Genomic DNA, 23,564 nt, shown 5'->3' with positions numbered 1-23,564 from the left:
GACCGATCGTAGGTGTCTGGTAGGGATGTAGACTCGTAGGAGTGATTGAAAGTAGGAGGGAGCTGAGCCTGTGATAGTTCTGTAAGCAAGCGTCAGTGCCTTGAACTTGATGCGAGCAGCGAGAGGTAGCCAGTGCAGAGAGATGAACAGAGGAGTGACGTGGGCCCTCTTGGGCTCGTTGAAGACAAGACGAGCTGCAGCATTCTGGATCATCTGTAGGGGTTTGGTTGCACATGCTGGAAGTCCAGCCAGAAGAGCATTGCAGTAGTCAAGCCTAGAGATGACCAGGGCCTGGACGATAAGTTGTGTTGCATGCTCAGTTAGGAAAGGCCTGATCTTCCTGATGTTGTGCAGTGCAAACCTGCATGATCGAGCTGTCTTTGAAATGTGATCTGTGAAGGTCAGCTGGTCATCAAACGTTACTCCAAGATTTCTGACCGATCTTGATGGGGTGATTAATGATGACTCTAGCTGGATGGTGAAGTCGTGCTGTAGAGATGGATTGGCAGGGAGGACGAGAAGCTCAGTCTTTGCCAGGTTGAGCTGCAGGTGATGTTCCTTCATCCATGTGGAGATGTCCGCCAGACAGCTTGAGACCCGTGCAGCTACTGTGGGATCATCTGGTTGAAAGGAGAGGAAGAGCTGCGTGTCATCAGCATAGCAGTGGTAGGAAAAACCGTGTGCCTGTATGATGTGTCCCAGTGATGTGGTGTAGATGGAGAAGAGGAGGGGAGCTACATTGCAGTCTTTTCTCAAGATCACTTGCACAATTTAAAATCTTTAAATGATAAAGTTAATAATTAATCTCAACAAACATATATTTGGAGGAGCTGTGGTCTGGGCCTTGAGAAATGTGTTAAAGCCCCTTCCTGTATCAGGAAATCCATGTGTGTAACAAGAAAACACTATGACATGACTGAGACTTCCGCAGAAGGTATTTGCTTGCCTCATTAAGTGTCAGACATAGTCTTAGCAGTGGCATACAGAGCTTTCCCACAATTAACTTTTTTAAATTATTTATTATATAATGATCCAATTAAGACTAAACATTAAAGAAGAAGAATTATGAAAGAGAAGCTAAACTGACCAAAAATGTAAGAATAAATTAAATGCAGGTGAAAATCAACTAAAAGAACATTCATTTCTTTTGAAGGAAAATAATAAATCCTACATAGTGCCACCTAGTGGCCGTTAGTTCAAACAGGTAATGTAGTGTTTGTGAAGGCATGATTCCAATCCAATTATTAATAAATATTAAACTGGACTGGACCAACAATACACACGTTCTAAAGGTCAGTTGACTAACATTCTGAGGAGACATTCAATTGTAAATAACATCACTCATAACTTCATAAAAAAAATCACACTTTACCGTAACCCTACCCCAAAACACAACCGTCACAGAAAACATTCTGCATTTTCGCAGATTCAAAAAACATAAGTTAGTGTGATTTATAAGCTGTTTTCCTCATGAGGACCAGAAAATGTCCCAGCAAGATTAATATTTTCATGTATTACTATCATTGTGGGAACATTTGTTCCCCACAACGTAGGGAATACCTGAACCACACACATTTACTATATAAGGACATTGCATACTTTTATTATATTCATATATGGCTAGTTGCAATACTATTACCTTACTCTAAAAAGTTTTACTATGATTTACAACAATTTTTTTTTAGAAACTTAAAAATATTGATTAAATTTTAAAGCAGTGAAATCAATTACAATACACTGTATGAACTGAGTAAATGTCAGTAAAATAATTAAGTAGATCTGAGTAACTGCATCTGGTACATTAACAAATACAATTGAGTAGAAATAATTGGGGGAAAACATAAAAAAACCCAATATTTAACATTTTCAATTTTTTTATTGTGTAATATTAACTGTTTTTATTTATGAGTAATACTAACTTTTTTATTTTCTCTAAACCTTTGTAAAATAGTATTCCATACAACCACCGGTATTCATGACATTGGCCTTTATTGTCGATGAGTAACGTTATACAGTACAGCAATACAACATATTTTACACTGTTTTAACATGTATACAGTTTTGCCTACATTTAAACTCATGTAACAAACATTTTAGACGTATAAATGAAACATTTAAACATTCAAGTAGCCTAATTCAAGTGTAATCAACCAGTCTGTTATCCAATTTCCACCGGATCAGCGCTGGTTCTCGTGCTGGAGACGGACTTGTGCTCTGCAGGTGAACTTCAATTTTTTTTATTTAATACTTGTTGTATTTAATGGGGTTTTTATCCAGTATTTCCATCTTTGCATTCATTCAAACCTATAGGTTAGTTAAGTGAAATCATTCAATTTGATTTCACGGTGGTACTATTATGACAAATCTTCAATTAACATGAACATTTCAATTTTAGTTCCTGTTTCCTTTGTTCTCAGCCCCTCTTTTAATATTTGACATTTTGTGCTATACCAACTAAATGAGCAAATGTTCCATTTATTTCATATAATAACTCATTGGTTGATGCATCATCATCATCCAGCACATTCTAAACTTATATCTAAATATGTTACAATTTAAAAGTAAATCCAAATTGTTCTTAAATGTTACACAATAAAATGAAAAATGACATGCATGGTGGTAGGGTAGGTTATCATGTAAGTCTACAATATTGACGATCATTTGTTCAACTAAACGGGTATAATTTTCTTCTCAAAACTGGTGCCTGTCCATTTATTTCTCCTTTCCTCAGTCGCTGTTTATAAAGATTGCAAGTCATACATTTACAAAAAATGAAATGCAGAAATGATGGTTCGAGACATTACAGAAGACACACGCAGACTGTGCTGGAACTTACCTCAGTCACTTCTTCTGACGAGTATTTCTAAAACTATGCCAGCAGACTTTTCACTCACAACTCACTAGCTAGCCTACATTAGAGATAGCCTGGCTAACGTCAGACCTCTTCTCATTGAGATGTGGTCTGGGAACCACATGTTCATTTTCTCGTATTTGAGGCGTGGTTTACGAATGCCCAGAGCAGTTTATTGGGCGTACGAATGTCTATCAAATGCGCCTGTACGTAGCTCATAGCCAATCGTTTCAATTATACCAGACGACGTATGTAGAGCGACAGAAGTTCGACGAGGAAGAAGACGAAATAAACTTGCGTTTTAAACTACTTAGAACACTATCTAAGGCTGCATCGAAAGGTAACTTCGCGTCTGATGCTATGTTGGATCCATAGATATAAAGAAACTGCTTCGGTGTGTCGCATAGACGTCATCATCGTCTTGCTGCTCCCTCCCCGTTCTGTGATTGGTTCCCCTTTGGAGGGGAAAATCTGGTCCATGGTGTCCAGGCTGCCTAGCAGCGTGAATAAAATCATGCTGGGCACAAGGCAGAATGGGGAAACCCAGGCTACATTAGAGACTCATTTCCCGCTGATTTTACGTGCGAGCCCTGTGAGGGATACTGCACGTATGGATTTCATACAAAAGGCTTTTCTCACTTTTAAATACGCAACTTCCACAATGAATAGGCCTCCGATTACGTGATGAATTTAGAATTTAAACTGCATATTTCAAAAAGGCTGCTGATATACAGTAGCTAGTTTAATTTCAACTAAGGATTTAACGATGCAGCATTTTGTCAAAAAATCTAACCGGCTAGCTGTGGCTATTTAATGTTTCACAGAATAAATACGTTACCCCTCACACTTCCATATCAAAGACTGTATGTTGAACAGTGAAATTAGCTTGCTGCTACCACCACAACTTATTAAAAATATAGGTAAACATTCATATTAACTTACCATAAAACACTGCCTGCTCCGAGTGGCGTGCTCCTCGAGTCAGATGTGAAGAATCCAGAAAGTTCCGCAAAGAATGAAAAAGTAACCCAATTACTATTTGTGAATGACCCTTACAACTCATTTTACCCAGCATGAGCAACCCAATAATGTGTTTACAGTACCCCAAACAACCCAACATTTTGACATAGCACAATCAACCTAACAATTTGTTTACAGAAACAACCCAGCATTTTTTTGAGTGTGGGGTCGAACCCCTGTCATTAAGAGCAAACCGACACCGCTGCCCGTGCAAGCATACCAATGCCCTATTGAAGGTTGTAAGTTTGCTGGGAAATCTAATGTATTTAACAGACATGAATGTAAACAGAGGCTAAAATCATACCCACATATGATAAAGGAAAAAGGGGGATACACGCGCCCAATAAAGAAATAAAAAATATGACACGATAAAAGTCCAAACACTAGTCCTAACAACGTTAGAAAAACAAAACCCGATCATTCAGATCGACAATCTACTACATAAGTCTTTCCATCTACTTCATTAGATGGGCTGAACTTTGAAGAAAAGGGAGGGGCTGATTATAATATTATACAAAACGCTGCTTTTTACGGCGTCTTTGTCAGACAGAAGCGCCGCAGATTACGGCGCACTATGGATGGCCTGCGGCATCAGAAACGGCGTCATTGGCTGTATGAATAAAACGCAGATAATGACGGCGGTTTTGCTTTGCAAACGCCGTAATTTGCGGCGTTTGTACCACAGAAAAAAACGCGAATGAAAGGCATTTGGTTAGTGGCGAAATTTGACCCTTTTGGCGTCCCATACAGTCGAGGCTGCAGGAGCTGCGGTCAAGACGTGCAGCTGAAATGGAGGTTTGTTTATTATTGGTCAAGACGTCATTTTAGATACATTCAGCCTTTCCCCCAATATATATATATACTAACAAATTGTTTTGCGTTGTAGGTAAAACTGCATTCCCTGGAGTCTGTGCAGAAGGACAGGCTGTTGAATACAATCCAAGGTTGCCAGGTCTTATGTTTGATGTGATGGCCATGTTTGAGGTATCCCAGAGCTCTGACCCTGTTGGAGATGTCCTGCATTGGTGCACTTGCACCAATTGCAGACAGAAAAATGGACACAGACCTGGAAAGGCTTTGCTGTCACCAGATACCTGCAAATTGCATAAGCAACATGGCACATGTGACATGGAGTTCTATGTGTTGAATGAGGGGGTGTTGCGGCTGGCCCGTGCGGCCTGGAATAACATTTTTGCTGTTGATGACAGCCAGGAGCCGGGTGTAGAACAGCGTCAATATAGACATGCCGCCTACAGACAGTTTGTGCTGTGGCAGCATGGCCAGAGTGCGAATTACCCCACCATAATTGGGGGGAACTGCTCCTTCACTTCTTCTATGACCATCATGGTCCACTACCATATCAATCCCCACCGTGATCGCCAAGTGCAACATGTGTTGTGCAACACACATACAAGGTCTAAACATGCAACAAACTGATAATCAGTAGGCTACAGAATATCTCATTGTTATTATATATCCAAAAGAGAACTGTTTTGATCAACTCCCAAAAGTTAGAAGTTAAGTGCACTGAAATACCATTCTAATTACTAGTAAATAGTAATACCTTTACAAGAAGCCTATTGCCTATTTCAGGGTTTTCCTGGCTCAAAATGAGGCGCAGGTGGTAAAATCATAATAATGTATTTTAATAATAAGATAATTAAATGTGTATTTTTTTTGTAGATCATCATATAGCCTAATATGTTTACCACATTTTTCACATTCAAAATTAAATAATTTACATTGAAAAATTATAACTGTATTAAATTAGATTATTTTAAATATTTTTGAATACACAAATAAGGAATGTTGAAAAGAATGATACTTTCTGAAACTAGCGTTTAGTCATTCAACGTTGACACTTGCTTGAGAAGTTGAAGTCGTTCTCTATCTCCGTTGCTTCTAGCCACGGTGGTTAAAAATGGAACGGTCCACAATAGGGGTGTCTGAAATCGCTTTACATTAAAATGTTCCTACAGTGAAAATAGGAGTTGACTTGAATTGTATTGTAACTGTAATTATATTTTTTCACAATATCAGAAAAATGATCTGACCCCCCCAAAACTGATATTTCTGTCCCCCTGTGTTTTGGAGCACACTAGCTTATAACAGTGGCTGACATATTCATCCTAAAAGCCAAAAATCTTTAAATAGGGCACTATTTGAGGGAACAGCCCGAAACTATTGTGGACGTTATTGAGAGCACTTATTCAATCTCACATTCAATCCCACGACAGGAACTGTGTTCTAGAAATAAATGATATATTGATATGAGGGTGGGTACACTGTAAAAAATAAAATCGTAAAAAAACAGTCATTGACTGTCAGCTACGGCTGCCAAACAAAAACCGTAAAAATAAAGTAAAATATCCTAATTTAAATTAAGTGCAAAAAACTTTTACAGAAATTTTCCTTAAATGTTTTACGGAAAAACAGTGTTTTTTACAGCTATTTCCTGAATTATTACGATCAAACACCTTCATTGTAAAAAAATCCCATAAAAAACAGTCAAATGACTGTCAGCAATGGCTGCCATACAAAAACCGTAAAATTAATGTAAAATATCCTAATTTAAATAAGTGGAAAATACTTTTACAGAAATCTTCATTAATCTTTTTTAACAGAAACACACAGTTAAAACACAGTTAATTCACATTTTTTCTGATTTTTTACTGAAAAACATGCAGTTAATTATATGCATGATTTGCTGTGACTATACGTCACTACATCAGCAACTACACAGTTACTGTCTGTTAAATCAAGCACACTGTAAAAAATTTATAACCCTCCCAAATCAAAAATTTCAAGAGACCGATAACATCTAAATTTTTCAATTGGCCCAAGTGAAATTCTGTAAATTATAAAATTAAATTTACAGAATTTCACTTGGGCCAATTGAAAAATTTAGATGTTATCGGTCACTTGAAATTTTTGGATTGGGAGGGTTAGAATTTTTTTACAGTGCAACATGCAGCATTTCATCAGTGTTTCTCTGCTCATCCTGCACTGAAGCTCAGGCTCTACTCTTCAACACAATGGTGACACACAAAACACACCATACAGAAACACTTAAAACCCCAACAGAACATTAAACACTACCAGATCTCTCAGGATCTCAGCATCTTCACTTATTACAATCCAGACTTTATTTCTTTCATACTAACATTCTTATTGAGCATTAACAGAGGTTTAGAAGTTGAAGTTTTATTGAAAAGAATAAAGTTTGATGTCACCATGATGGAGATTAGTGTTTGTTTTAGTTGGGCTCTTGACCTTTTAGTGTTTAACTTAAAATTTTCTCTGGCTGCTTTAACTGTGTGTCTTTGATGCATATTTGTTATGGTAGGAATCCAAGAGAAACTCAGATCAGATGATGTTGGTCTCTTTTTAGTGATAATAGTCATCATGTAGTGTCCTGCTTCATTGATACCACCTGAAGTGTAATATCTGATTAAGTAAGTAAATATTTGTTGTTAATTTTTGCATGATAAAACTGCTATATAAGATCCTGCAGCGCTGTGATACTCAGATTTTATAATGTCATTATACAGAAAATGTTTTGACAGGATTATATAGACTCACTCAGACATCAATAATCAGCGTATGAATCTCAACAATGGTGACAACGAAAAAAAATCTGAACTACTATAAAGTCACAAAAAGGCTTTGTTGGTTGTCACCATTGTTGAGATTCATATGTTGATTCTTGATGTCTATACTACAAAAAAAAAAAAAAAAAAAAAATTAACCAGCTCAAAACTTTTTCCATATAATACATATCTTTTTAAATTTCAGATTATTACAATATTGTTGCCAAGGATCATGTGAGAAATTATCATTATAGATAATAATGTAAAATTTAATAAAAATCATTATAGACTTTGTATACAGCTAAATTCAATCTACATATTATGTAATCTAAACTAATATATTCAGAGATTTGGCTGTCATATCAGCGAATCAGATCATCACAAAGACTGTAACATCACTGATGAATGACCAAGATCATCTGATATTTCTCCTGCATTTATTGCTATAACAAAGGTGTATTAAATACACAGTTAAAGCAGCCGGAGAAAACTAATGTTAAAAACTCACGGGTAATGAGCCCAACTAAAGCAGACACTGATCTCAATCATGGTGATATCAAATTTATTTTAAAGCTGTCAGCTGCGGCTGTCAAACAAAAACCGTAAAAATAAAGTAAAATATCCTATTTTAGAAGTGCAAAAAAGTTTTACAGAAATTGTCCTTAAATGTTTTACAGAAAAACACTTATTTTACAGCTATTTCCTGAATTATTACGATTTTAAAAAATGATATCCATGTGAGAAATTATGACATTATAGACTTTGTATAAAGCTAAATTCCATCTACATGTAATCTAAGCTAATATATTCATATTTTTGACTGTCATATCAGAGAATTAAGCCATCATATGATGCCATCATCAAAGAATGACTAAAATCATCTGAAATTTTCTCCAGCATTTATTGCTATAACAAATGTGCATGAAATACACAGTTAAAGCAGCCAAAGAAAAACATAAGTTAAAAATTGAAGTCATGAGCCCAAAGCAGACACTAATCTCAATCATGGTGACATCAAATTTATTTTAAAGTTTTTTACAATTTATTTAAATTAGCATATTTTACTTTAATTTTAGGGTTTTTGTTTGGCAGCCGCAGCTGCCAGTCATTTGACCCTTTTTTAAAGATTTTTTTACAATGAAGGTATTTGATTATAATAATGCAGGAAATACCTGTGAAATAACAGTGCTTTTTCGGTTTATTTAAATTACCATATTTGGCTTTAATTTTAAGGTTTTTGTTTGGCAGCCGCAGCTGCCAGTCATTTGACCCTTTTTTTACGTTTTTTTTTACAATGAAGGTTTTTGATCGTGATTATTCATGAAATACCTGTAAAATAACAGTGTTTTTCAGTTTATTTAATTTAGGATGTTTTACAGTTTTTTGGGGAGCTGACAGTCATTTGACCATTTTATCATTTAACTGTTTTCTTTCTGTTAAATTACAGATTATATTTGTAATTTTACATACATTTTTATGTAATTTAAGAAAACAGAAAAAATACTGTATGAAAAATACAACAAATGTTCTGTATAAAAAATGTGAATTACTGTAATTTGTCATTAATGTCACAATACCTAAAATAACAGCTGAATTTTTATTTTACAGATATTTTTTGTAATTTTACAGTGTTTTGAGTACAATTTAAAATGAAAGAAAATGATCGTAAAAAAATCACAGTTATTTTCTGTAAAATTAGGATTTTTTTTTACAGTGTAGGTAGGCAGGCATAGATTCAGAGGCATAAGGTACTGTAAGTATTACAAACAATAATAAAACAATGCATTGACATTTACTTTTTACTTTTGATACTTAAGTACTTTTAAAAACAAGTAACGTTACTTCTGTACTTTTACTCAAGTAAAAATCAGTCTTTTCAACTTTTACTTGTAACTGAGTAATATTTGACCAGAAGTATCTGTAACTTACTTTCACTCAAGTAAGGAAATTGTGTAACTTACTTTGTCCATCTCTGGGCAGCGGATCCTGATCACGGTCATCAGAATCGGGCCTCCAAACCTCCCGACCAGCCGTCTGGCAGAAAGCAGCTCTCCTGGATCTGGAGTGCTCTAAGGATGGAATATTTCACATATCACATAACGTTAGTTTAATCATAATCAATAATCAATGTCTGTGGTCAATTACAGATTTTTACTTCAGTTAAGTTACTCAAATTCAATTCAAGTTTATTTCACATGCAATGAATCAAATAAATGGGATCAAATGGGATCAGTCAGTCATTGTACAACACACCATAAAAAATAAAGTAAAAATTAAAGCACTCACTTCCTCTTCCACCCATCATGCGATTACGCGCCATCGCCAACCTGCAAGAAAATCAGTACAAAATACAAGACAAGACAATACAATAGAAATATCCTCAGAAATAACGTTACTGTTTCATTTCATTAGCCTCCAGACTTGCTTAAAAAAATAACAAAAAAACAGAACCATTAAAGCTATTTTTGTGACAGTAACGTCATATAATATATAATATTATAATATTGAAAGTATTGATTTTAGAAATATATCTTATTATGGTATACATAACATATTGTGCTTTTTATTTATTTAGTTAAATTACAAACATTTCAAGTAGCCTACAATGCAACAAAAAACTAAATGAATACAAGGCACTGTAAATACAATTCAAAATGTATAAACCAAAGAATAACAACAACAACTAAAGTATAAATGTACATAATAATAATAAAATAAATAATAAATACAGAAATTAAAGTTTATAATATCAGGGCAGTTATATGTATTTGAAAAGCTTTAAAATTTGTATTGTTTTTTTAAGCTTTTTGTTTTGTGATCTCATGTTTAAAAGATATTCTAAGTATATTGTGAGATCAGTGTTAGAAAAGGTAATATAGGAGGGTTTCTTTTGAGTTATTTTTGTCTTATGGATATAAAACTTCGCCAAAATAATTAAAAGATTAATGACATAATTTTGTTTTTCAGAAAAAGAATTCACAAATCTAATGACTAGGCAATTTTAATTATTAATATTACACATATTAATTCCATACTATGGGCTGGTCCAGCAACCAATCGCATTGCATCTCGCGTGGGCCGAGGTTCCGTATCTGCTTTACTTTTCGAAATGGATGATCCCCATGGAGGGAGAACCTGGATTTGTAAAATTGGGACGGTTGTTTTATTCTCAACGATATGAAAAGTGTTGCCACTCCCATTTATTGCACATGTTCCCCCGAAATTATATTGCACGACCCGTAAATATGCAGGCAAACGCGGTTGCCTACTATATCAGTCGAGCCAATAGTGCGGCAAGATACTGAAATAGGATTATTATTAACCAATCAGATGTAGCTTATTTAGAACAGCTGTTACACGTATGATTCAGCTTTCGGACACGAGCAGACCATCGCCAAGGACATTATTTCTGTGATTGTAAGTATTCATTTAATTAGAATATGATATCTATATAAAATGTTTGTTTTGTACGCTGTGTTGTTAAGCGTCTCGTTAGTGTCGTTTTAACCCTTATGGTGTTCGGGTCTGTAGGACCCGGTTTCATTTTTTATCAAGAGAAAAATTATACGATTAATTATTTTTTCAAACTCAGATTCATTGGCCTTGGCTCATTTTCTGTGAAGAATATATATCTGAACACATTTTCAATGACCACACCACACACACACACACACACACACACACACACACACACACACACACACACACACACACACAGGCTGTCCGGCTAGACCCGGGGCTAATAAAAGTGTGGAAATTGTAGGTCCTGTGTACCTTTACTCTGTCCTCCTCCTGTCAGAGCATATTGTTATTGTGTGTGTGACGTGTGACGTGTGACGTGTGTTCTTGTATATGGTTTGAGGACACAAATGTGTATAATGATATGGGTATTACAACGTAAACATGGTTTATGAGGACATATGTGTCCTTCTAAACCAAACGGCTTAAAAAACATACTAAATCTGTGATTGGTAGGTTTAGGGGTAGGGTTAGTGTAGGGGGATAGATTATACAGTTTGTACATTAGAAAAACCATTACGCCAATACGCCTATGGAGAGTCCTCATAAACCAAATATCTGAGTGAGTGAGTTGTGTGTGTGTGTGTGTGAGTGCAAGAGTGAGTTCTGTGTTTCTTAAAGGGATACTCCACCGAAAAATGAAAATTCTGTCATCATATACTCACCCTCATGCTGTTTCAAACCTGTATGAATTTCTTTCTTCTGCTGAACAGAAAGGAAGATATCTAGAAGAATGTCAGTAACAAGACAGTTTTAGATACCATTGACTTCCATAGTAGGAAAAAAAATATACTATGGAAGTCAATGGTATCTAAAACTGTCTGGTTACTGACATTCTTCTAGATATCTTCCTTTCTGTTCAGCAAAAGAAAGAAATTCATACAGGTTTGAAACAACATGAGGGTGAGTATATGATGACAGAATTTTCATTTTTCGGTGGAGTATCCCTTTAAAGGAGAACTTGGTAACTTTTTTAACTTAATAAAACTGTCTAGAAATCATTTGGATGGTTAAACAACCTGTTCTGGTGATATTGGTGACTTTCCCCGCTCCCCCCAGCGTTCCCAGGCGGAAAACCAACCTTGCAACTTGCGCACTGCCGTCCCGGCAAAGTGAAATTGGAAGTCTCGTGAGAAGCGAGAACTAGAACGAGAACGAGCGCGAAACACAAATTGCTTTACGGCAATTCGACATAAACACACACGCATGTATGATGTATTACCAGATTACTCACCTCGGTAGACATAGTTCCACACGATACAGTTGGCTTGCTCCGATCAAAACAAACGCACATGAGCAGCGGTAGAGAGGGGGAGGAGGCCGCCGCAAGTGAGTTTTTTACGACTGTGTTGTGAAATATACGCCCCCCCACAGCTGTAGGGGGAGCTCGTGGGGAAAACATGCGACAACAAAAGGGAAAATCAGCGAAGAAGTGACTAGAGTTCGCTAGAGTTACAGAGTTCTCCTTTAAAGGGTCAGTAAGAAGCCAATATTCTAACTGGAGAGCTAACTGTACGTTCACACCGCCGCCGACTTGAGCTGCAAAGAAGCTCTGGCCGCCCTGTCAAGGACGCTTGTCAAAAAGTACGGGGAAGCTTGTTGACGCTTTGGCCGCTCTGAAGTCTGTGTCACACCATGAAATGTTATAACGACAGCATTTTTATAACCGTTTTGGAGAACAATAGGTTGAGAAGATTGTCATTTCCATTTTTTTAAAGTGTTAGGTCAACACCAGAACAGTGTAGAAGTTTAACTCTGCCAGTGTTTGCTACAAAGCTGCACCCAGCTCTGTAACAGTGTTGTTGTTCTCTGCATTGGTGTTAAAATTTTACTCTCTTAGTGTTCATATTGTTACACTGTGTCGGAATACTCACCCCAAATGGGAGGAGCTAGAGCTCCAGCTCCTCCCCTCGCTGGAGCTCCAGCTTCACCCCGCTGGATTTAGTGGGCGGGGCCGCGCATGCGCAGGTTAACTTTCTCGCTATCAAAGAGTTACGTCACGATCTGATTTTTTTTCCTGGAATGGGATCAAATATGGACTTTTAATGAAAAATAAAAAAGTTGAATATTTGATAAATAATATTATACTGTTTGTTAAATTCTATATCCACAAATGTCGTTTCACAAAATCTCTTCCAAATGTGAATGCATTAAAAAATGACTTTTCTTTATTTTGTAAATCCTTAAAGAAAATTGATACAGTCCCTGCTATTAAATTCTTCTTACTTATATTAGAATATCAGTTTATATAAACCCCTATGTTAGGGAATTTGAATTGTTCTTAAGTTTGCTTATTTATTTTTTAGAATATTGCAATCAGTATTTACTCATCAAATGTTCTCTCCTGAATCGTATGGTAAATTAACTTATTTATAACTGTCTTAATTTATGTTTCAAGAACAATAGTTATTGCACATAGAGTAAGTCGAGACTTTCTTGTTTTACAGCAGAGAAGGAAGACCAGTCCTATATCAACGCAAGCTAATCGAATAAGTCCTTTGTTTCGGGTGAGGAAGGAACATCTGGTGCCCAAAGAAGACAGAAAGGTGCGCGAGTCCATTGGTATGTCTTGTATTGAAACAATGCTGTAATATGTAGTACATAATTTGATCACAGTAAATTTGAAATCCGGAAATCAACACCAATAGAGTTAATTTCAACACTTTGAAAGTGTATATATGGGAACCACCCACAAAGTGTTAGTTCAACACTTTCAAAAGTGTTGCCTCTCGCAACACCGACACAGTGTAACAATATGAACACTAAGAGAGTAAAATTTTAACACCAATGCAGAGAACAACAACACTGTTACAGAGCTGGGTGCAGCTTTGTAGCAAACACTGGCAGAGTTAAACTTCTACACTGTTCTGGTGTTGACCTAACACTAAAAAAATGGAAATGACAATCTTCTCAACCTTATAGGAGTCAAATTTTACACCATCCTGGTGTTGATGGAACACCTATTTACAAATAAAAAACAACACTAAAGGAGTTACCAGTTTTTCTTATTAGGGTTTTGCATTACCTACTTTAAAGAACTGTAAAATAAACTAATAATTATTTAATCTGAAAAGAATAAATTCACTTTGAAATAAACACATCACTCAGTATTACTCTTTCAAAACTTTATTCCAGCACAGAGCACCAATACATCTAGCCAGTACTTTAAATTAGAGGCTGACATTTTTTCGGGAATCCCACGGGTCACGGGATTCCCGTGGGATTCCTGCAGGATGGGAGTCATCTTTGCTATTAATCACGGGATTTGGACGGTACAGGATAAATGGTTAACGGGAGCAGACGGGAGCGGGAATCAACCAATAGCAAAGACGACAAAAAAAGAAAAAAGTAAATGCACCATTTTGTAGTTTCCTTTTAATATGCCTACAATGTAACGCAATTAAAAAATAACTACACGACCCAGCCGTCCCAGAAGCCATCAGTGCTTTTTGTCACGGCTTCCCGCCGGAATTCAAAGAGCAGTGATGGAGGGAGTTTTCCACTTTTCCACTACACAGTACCAGCTCGCCAGCTCGGCTCGACTCGACTCGCCTTTGTTTGGTTTTCCACTGTGTAAAAGTTGTACCTGTACCCGCTTCCAGGTACTTTTTTTCGTACCACCTCCGGCGAGGTTCTGAGCGAGCTGAGGCGATACTAAAATGTGACGTGAAAACACGACAGACTGCTGATTGGTCAGAGAGAATTGTCACTATTCACTGCATCATCATTGCACGCGCCAGACGGAGTATCCTGAATAAAAAACAGCAAAAACAAAAACAAAAACATCCAAAAACAGCATACACTCGATTTCCTCCATAGTCCTTTGTGTGTGGGTAGCGGGTGTGTCTCGCACGTCTCGCGTATAAGATTAAGTCACGGCAGTTTCCTGCGGCGTCGCTATGATGACCAGGTACTATTGTGGAGGTACTATCTGCAATGGAAAACGGAACGAAAAGCGAGCCGAGTCGAGTCGAGTTGAGCTGGTACTGGTAATGGAAAAGCGCCATAAGTTGACACGTTTCCAGTGTCTTCTTGACTTCTGGCGGGAGATGTCAGGTGGGCTCGTATCAGTTGCCAAGAGGCTGCTAGCTATCCCCGCAACAAGTACTCCTTCTGAGTGTAGCTTCAGTGTTGCGGGAAGACTGATAGAGGAGAGGCGTTCTACCCTCAATCCAGAAATGTAGATGCACTTTTGTTCCTACACAGCAACATATAACTAAGATGGACTCATTATGCAAGAGCATAATTGATGAAAATCGTTAACATGTAATTAAAAAAAAACTATAAATGTATTGTTTACTCAACAATAAATGAGTAAAATGCAGCTTTATGTGCTGTTTGGGTTTATTAAACTATTGTAGACATGGTGTGAACTATGTACTGTTTTTCTTTTATTTGCTGTCTTCCATTTTCTGGAGAAAATCTAGAAACAGGGGCTCAGGAGCTGGTCTAAAACAGGATGGAGAGCAGATAAAATCAAATTCTATGTATTAACAAAACACTAATTGAAGAAAAAAATATATGGGAGCGGTACAGGAGCGGGAGTCAGTTTAAACAGGAGCGGGATGGGAGTGGGAGTCAATTTACCAGGAGCGGGATGGGATGGGATTATTTTTTAAACTTTGGTCTGGGAGTGGGACGGGACAAGATTTCTTTCTATGGGAGTGGGACGGGACAGGAGTGAAAATCCACTCCCGTGTCATCCTCTACTTTAAATTACATGAATACATTTTTTTTTTTTTTTTTTTTTACAAATAACAGTCCAAAACAATGTAAAATAGACTGTCATTTCCATAGGACATTTGTAAATCAAACGGCTTGTGGTAAAACAATTTGTCAGGTTTTTTGAGCACAAGAGTGTTCTCTTGTGCAAAAACACTGAAAGCATGAAGATGTTCAACAAACTCTGATTCCATACATGATGCCAAAAAAAAAATTCCATCCATAATAAAAATGTTAACAATTTTTCCAAAGACAGGTGCATCATCAACCAAGTCTAAGCACACAACAAGACCACTACGATACTCCGTACCATGACACTTAACCCACGGTGGGACCGTTAATTCACTTGAGAGATCAATGTGGAGCTGCTCAGAAATAAAATCACCGTTTTCAAGGTCGGACAACAATTCTTTTGAAACGGGGCCAGACTCAATACCTTTGATAGTACAGTGCTCCCAGTGATAGGCAATGGCTAGCTGGTGTTTTTTGGCAAGTGATTTGGTCAGGTTTTTGAAATTTTTTAGATTTTTCTTAAAAAACCTGTGTTTTGCTTCATACCTCATAGTCCATACATGAATTAATGGGCCAATTTGCCTGATCCAATCAGGGTAGTGAATCATAAGGTGGTGCTTTGGAATCAGATTCCTAGAAGGGTACAACTCCTTGAACAATCGATGATGCTCCACTATCAGATGCTTCAAAAATATTGTCATTCCTTCAGAGATGCAAGGAGAAAATATAATGTTAACAATATGTAAGAGGAGCAACATCAAATGCCAGTGCTTATCCCCTTCTGGGACTACATCTCCAAATATGAGAGGGATGTTCCTAATGAGACACAATGTCTGACTTGCGTTGAGTCCAATGCTGTTTCCAGCTTGTTGAAGGTTAACCTTGGTTGGGCGATTATTTTTGTCCAAATAGCCATAGTTGAAGGCATACAATCTTTGAGGAATGGAATCGCAAGAAATTAGATTGCAACTCATGTATTCAAAAAGCAGTTTCACTTCATACTGTGCAACTCCCTCCAGGATATCATGCATAATATCCAGCACAAAGTTCTCTGATACATTAAAGTAAGTCAAGGTATTGAGTACAGAATTTCTTTTAATACCATAACAGGAGTTTTCATTAGGGTTGTCAGCTAGATACTTATAATGTTCCTCATTTAGGTTTCTGCTACGCAATATCACCCGCGGATCATCCTAACTAAATACTTCCTGTGCTAACACCTTGTCAGTGAGGCACAGTCTGCAGTAATGTTTCGCAGAAAAAGATTCAACGTAACCAAGAATACCATTTAGACCAAGGTTATCGCCGGTAAATTGCACAATAGTACCAAAGATGGGCTCCTCAGAAAATGACACCTTCATTCCCTCCTGCTCAAGTATTTTCACATCATCAACCAATGAGCCAAGTATTTTGTCCATGCCATAGTTTTTTCCATCCTCAGAATGGAACAAAGAAATTAGATGTATGTTCATTAAGGAAGAATTTATGTGTGCTGGCAGGTTACGAAGCACAAAATATAAACAGCCAAGTTTATGAATCCCATGTTGAGATCCTAATGGGTTTGCCGTTTCGAAATCATCGTAGTAAATTTGGATCTGAAGGGCATTGCTATGGATGGAGTACAAAGGATGGTTTTTGTAATACTGACCGTCACACAAATCTCGATACGTGTCACTTTGCCGTTTCTCTTGAATAAGATTACACACCTCATTATTCCTAAAAATGAATTCAAGAGTCTTCAGAAGAGGGATATATATGAAAGTGTCATTTACTGGAATCTGTTCATACATTCCAGAGATCTTATTCTTTCTTGTATCGTATCTGACACCTAAGTGTATTTCAGCAGGTTCAACAACCCCCCATTTCTCACTGAAATATTTTCTCCATTTTGTATCGTTATTAAAATCGGAGAATGGATTATGAAAACTATTAAAAACATCTTCAACTGAACTTCTACTTGTGCTGTCAACAGGCACAACATTTAAAATGTTTTCCCTTAAACTTGTATGGAAATCAGTGACAAAATCCTCCATGCTTTCAACAACTGACATAATAACACTGTTTGCAACACCGTTACCCTGCAATTTAGCTATTATGGATGCACACATTTCTTTGGAACAATCCCTTGAAACAGAAGAACATTCATGCAAACTTGCATCATTATCTGAACTTTGCTCTGTGTTAGACACAACAAGTGATGCTGCTTCACCGGGATTTGGAGCTTGTTGATTTTGTAGTGATACATTCTCACTGTTTGATGCTACACCACTAAAATGAAATCTAGTTAAATGTTTTTTAAAACCTGCATAACTTTTAAATTGCAAGCAACAACCATCCTGAGCACAAACCAGCTCAAATTTCTTGCCAGGATACAAACCATGCACAAGTTTAAGGTGCCGAATTAATTTTACTGTTGTAGCAAGCAGCGTTTTACAGATGTAGCATCTAAACATCATTCAATAACTTCGCTCTGAGCTCCTTTACCCTTGGGCTCTCACTTGTGGTGCCAACATCAATTCCGTAGATTGTAGTCTGGAGAAAAGTGTACATATTTTTGAGTGGAAGATCATAACTGATGCTGAAAACAAAATGGACCTTGAAGAGTTCATCAATTGCTGCAAGTGAAGAGGATTCTTGACAGGGGATGAGCTTTTTATCAACCACAATGAAGAACTGACTGATAGTTTCTAGAGGTGGGAATCTTTAGTCACCTCACGATCCGATCCGATTCCGATTCTGGAGGTCACGATCCGATTCCAGATCGATTCTTTATCTACTTTTCCCCCCTTATTAATTCATTAGTTTACATAAGTAATTAAGTACTTTTTTTTAAATAATTACAAATAAAAAAAAATCATTAAAACAGTTGTATTTTAAGAATTTTAAACTTATATAACTTCAAACCATACAAGCAAGTAGCAAATAATAAAGAGGAGCAAAGAAACATGGCAAACAACAAACAAAGAGTGCTTTCAGTATTTAAGATTATCTGAACATTTTCCATTCAAGAACTGTGAGTGATTTTTCTTCATCGTACTTTTGTATTTTACTATGACATAGACTGCGGGAGATCTATTAAGCTGCATTCACGCTCGGATCTCTTTTGAAATATAAGAAGTAATGTGGTTTGTCCTGTCCGTTTAATCCCTTAAGACATAACTGGCTGTGTTTACGTTCATTTTGCACGAGTATATTAAACCACTTACACGGAGTCGCACAGCCGCTTGCGCGAGCAGTCTCGTACACAAACAAAGCGTGCGTCAGCATTTAAAATTGAAAGCAGCCTTCTGTTAGTGAGATTCATATTTTAAATATATAAGTCCACTGCATTCCAAACCACATAAATGATGACTTCGTAGAGCATTTGTAAGGAAAATACAGACGGGCGAGACAGCACACTTTAAGTGTAACATCAAAACAAGCGCGCGTCTCTCACAGTGCATCCTGTGCAATGAAGCCTGTGAATGTCCTTGTAATTCGCTTCAACCTTTCCGAACTTTATGAAAGATTATTTTACGGAAGGTTCGAGTTGTGTGCGTGTGTGAGGAATTGTTAGCAAGCAGAAGACGGGTGTTTCTAAAGCAAACTCAGCGTCATCGCACATCTGGTAAAAAACTAAGCTCAGAATCGATTCTGAAATTCTCAGAATCGATCCAGAATCGTTGGAGAGAGAATCGCGATGCATCGATGGATCGATTTTTTTCTCCCACCACTAATAGTTTCCTTGCTGCTCCCTGTGGCAAGAATGTATGGTTGACGATTCTCTTCCGCCTCAAGATGTTCCTGTATACTCCGGCATGCCTGAATGAAGAAAACAAACAAACAAAAACACAAATTTGATTAATAGTAATGACAAACAAGTGCAGGTTTATCAGTTAGTAGGGGTGTGACGAGACGCTTACTCCATGAGACGAGACGAGATTGGGTTCACGAGAACGAGACAAGACGAGATTTTTACACAATTTTTAAGAAATCCTCAATGATGAAATATATGAATGGAAAATAGTCTTTTATTCAACTGAAAATCACAAAATGCAAAACAATTTAGGTGCATTTTGAAATCAACTTGTAATGAATGTTATTTTACTTCTATTTTAATTAATTCTATGCAGTAAAGGACATGCAAACACTGCAAAATGTTTTGCTATAAACTCTACCGTCTGGCTTCTCCCCTGTACGATTTCACATGAGAACTCTAACTCCTTTCCACAAATCGAACATAAAAAAATAAAACAGTATAAATAAAATAAATATAAATAACTGAAATAACACTTTAAATGCAAACCGTAAGTGTGTATCCATAATCAAAGTACTGCTTTCTCAAAACTACAAGTTCAAACAGAAACACATTTTTTTCTTCAAGCATGAAAAAGAGATAAATGAACTACACAGAACAGCCTAAGATTATGGTAATGTTCTTTTTCAAGAATATAAGCATGTCGACGATTTCTGGCAGCAGTTGAGACCTTTGGGCAGGGCTGCACGATATGAGGAAAAGCTGCGATGTGCAATAACGTACTCGGTTACTAACGTTACCTCGGTTCTCTCTAGAAGAGGGAACGAGTACTGCGTAAGATATCTTACGCTAGGGGAAAATCCTTTTTCCGCGAGATATTGAAGCCAAAAATTATCCTTAATATTGTAATAATGCAAAACGCGTTGCGGCAGCATGCAGACATAGGCGAGACAGCTCGCGCGCCTATTGGCTGCTCTGCGGCAACTGCAGCAGCCTATCGAGCGAGGCCTGGCGTGACGCCAGACCCAATCAGGGCACTTCGCGCCCGCTGCGTCACGTCCCGCCGAAATGGGCGTGGTCTAGGCCTATAAATACCGCTCGCAGGCAGCTATTATCTGGTTTTTCATCATCGAAGCAACCAGAGCGTGTGCATGCATGGCAAGATACGCAGTACTCGTTCCCTCTTCTAGAGAGAACCGAGGTTACGTTAGTAACCGAGTACGTTCTCTTACGAGAGGTCTCTCGTACTGGGTAAGATATCTTACGCTAGGGGACCCAATGCAAAACGCCGTGCATGCTGAGATCTGACACCAAAGACCCAAAGGTGAAAACCCGGGGTACATATAGTGCACAATCACTCAGGGAACTCACAGGGAGTCCGGGAAGAGGGAGGGGCGAAGCCGCACTCTTCCACATATGGCAGCGTCGCTGAGACGCGAATTTCATCATACAGACAGGGCGGGGTACGGCCTGAACTGATGGGGGAATGTGGGTCTTACACAGTTTGCCCAGGCACATCTCGTGCTGCTACTTTTTTACTGTCGAACATTGAGCTGTGCTCAGTAGACGCAGCATTCTGAGCTGATCGCATCAGGTCAGACAATACTGGTAAACTTAGACCGACAGCAGCCTGGCCTGCAGGGCGGGAACCTCTAGGTTATAAAACCTTATAAATGTAGACGGGGAGGCCCAGCCTGCCGCCATACAAATGTCTTGCAAGGCAATCCCACTTGACCAGGCCCACGAAGAGGCCATGCCTCTCGTGGAGTGCGCTCTGACACCCAACGGGCACTGCATGCCCTTGGAGGCGTATGCCAGCGCTATAGCATCAACTATCCATCTGGATAGGCTCTGTTTCGACGCGGCTAGTCCCTTAGAACGTCCGCTAAACGAAACAAAGAGCTGCTCCGTCTGTCTGAAACCAGACGAGCGAGACACATAAGCTCGTAATGCCCTGACTGGGCAAAGGAGGCTCGCGTCTCTTTCCTCATCAGGGACCGGTAGGGCTGACAGGGAGATAACCTGCGCCCTAAACGGTGTGTTGAGGGATTTTGGAACATAACCGTGCTTAGGTTTGAGTATAACTTTTGAGTCATTAGGCCCAAACTCCATGCACGCCGCGCTCACAGAGAGCGCGTGTAGGTCCCCTATGCGCTTCACTGAAGCGAGAGCCAGCAGAAACACAGTCTTGAAAGACAGGTGTTTCAAATCGATTGACTGTAAAGGCTCAAATGGCGCACCTTTCATGGCTTCCAGAACCGTAGAAAGGTCCCATACGGGGACTGAGGGAGGTCTGGGAGGATTCAGTCTCTTAGCTCCTTTAAGGAAGCGGATGACTAAATCGTTCCTTCCTATTGACTGACCAAGCGTTGTTTCTGAGAACGCTGCTATAGCCGCCACATAAACTTTGAGCGTGGAGGGGGCCCTGCCCCCATCCAACAGCTCTTGTAGGAAGGAAAGCACCTCCGCCACACCACAGTCTGTGGGTGACACACCACGGGCTGTGCACCAGCCCGAAAACACTGACCATTTCGAGGAATAGAGTCGTCTCGTAGACGGGGCTCTAGCCTGCGTGATCGTGTTTAATACTCCTTTAGGGAGTCCAACATGTACCCGTTGATGGCCCAGACATGAAGGGACCATAGTTCCGGGTGAGGATGCCAGATCGAACCGTGGGCCTGTGAGAGGAGGTCTCTCCTCACTGGTACTGGCCACGGGGCAGTACTTGCTAACTGCATCACGACTGGGAACCAAGGTTGGTTTTTCCAGAACGGTGCCACCAGCAGTACTGAGCATCCTTCTTCCCTGATCCGTTCTATCACCTGAGGCAGGAGAGAGACGGGGGGAAAAGCATAGAGCGGGCGGCGGGGCCACACATGGGCCAGCGCGCTCCTGCTCTTGGAGAAAAATTCCTGACAGTGAGCGTTTTCTTGAGACGCAAACAGGTCTACTTCCGCTCTGCCGAATTTCTTCCACAGCAGTTGGACTGTCTGTGGGTGTAGAGACCACTCGCCTGCCGGAACATTGTTCCTGGACAGTCTGTCCGGTCCTATATTCAGGAGCCCTGGCACGTGCGCTGCTCTGAGCGAGCGCAGGTTGCACTGAGCCCATACCAGGAGGCGTTCTGCCAGCCTGTACAGGTTCTTGGACCTGAGGCCGCCCTGGCGATTTATGTAGGACACCACAGACATGTTGTCCGAACGGACCAAGACGTGGCGTCCTTTTATCTGGGGACAAAAACGCGTCAGCGCGTTGTCTAGGGGTGCAACGGATCAAAAAACTCACGGTTCGGATCGTTTCTCGGATCAGAGTCACGGATCGGATCATTTTTCGGATCAGCAAAAAAAAAAAAAGACAATACAAATAAACATAAGCCTTTTATGTTATAAGTTATTTATACTTATAAGTTTTGTCTTTTTGTTTATTAACACTTTTAAATTATTAAATAAAAATATATAAAATCAACAGCAACGGGATGTCGTAACGTGGCTCAAGCACTTTCAGCATGTGTTTAAAGCCCTCGTTTTGCACAACCGAATATGGCCTCATGTCTGCACCTATAAACACACTGATAGCGTTTGTGATGGCTTTAGCCCGGTCTGATTGTGAAACGTTGAGCAGCCTTCGTTTTCACTCATGTCAGTGAAACACCGGGGTGATGTCGCTTCAAATGCGTGGCCATAGGGATGTCCCGATACCACTTTTTCACTTCCGATATGGTACCGATGCCGCAGCTTTGGCTAGTTGCCGATACCGATATCAATCCGATATTTTTATTTTATTCTTGAATACAGCACAACAACAGTTGATAATGAAAGACTGCCACCCTTTATTCAAAAGGCCTTGAGATATGTTTGGTAATTGTACCTGAATGAATTTAAAATTAATTTGCTATATTTCAGATCAATATACTTGTTTCCTTAAAATTTTAATTAACTTTAACTTTATTCTCATCTGAATTATAAATAATTTATTTCTGTATAAAATAATACTACCATTAAAAACACATTTGATTTTCTATTAGTATTAGTGTTCGATTAGTGCTCTGTTTTAGGACAAGAAATGAAAACCAATGCAATATGATGAATGTCCAAAAGATGAGATAATATTTGCT

General features: G+C 38.6%; 1 long non-coding RNA gene and 1 pseudogene across 2 annotated transcripts in view; one reads left to right on the top strand and one right to left on the bottom strand.

Annotated features, from left to right (window-relative positions):
• The window catches only part of LOC309510221 (NACHT, LRR and PYD domains-containing protein 3-like), a 343,190-nt pseudogene that overhangs the window by 159,625 nt on the left and 160,001 nt on the right, over positions 1 to 23,564 (top strand). The window lies entirely within an intron of this gene.
• Positions 2,585 to 9,853, bottom strand: LOC309510229. The gene is made up of 3 exons (XR_014210271.1): positions 9,423 to 9,853; positions 3,395 to 3,826; positions 2,585 to 2,904 (listed from the first exon to the last, which is right to left on the bottom strand). It is a non-coding gene; the product is annotated as an uncharacterized lncRNA (long non-coding RNA).

The sequence above is a fragment of the Leuciscus leuciscus genome (genome assembly GCF_965113295.1).
Source record: "Leuciscus leuciscus genome assembly, contig: SUPER_11_unloc_5, whole genome shotgun sequence".
In the NCBI taxonomy this organism is placed as follows: Eukaryota; Metazoa; Chordata; class Actinopteri; order Cypriniformes; family Leuciscidae; genus Leuciscus; species Leuciscus leuciscus.
Note: the sequence above shows the minus strand (reverse complement) of the source record. Positions and strands in the feature narration are given on the sequence as shown.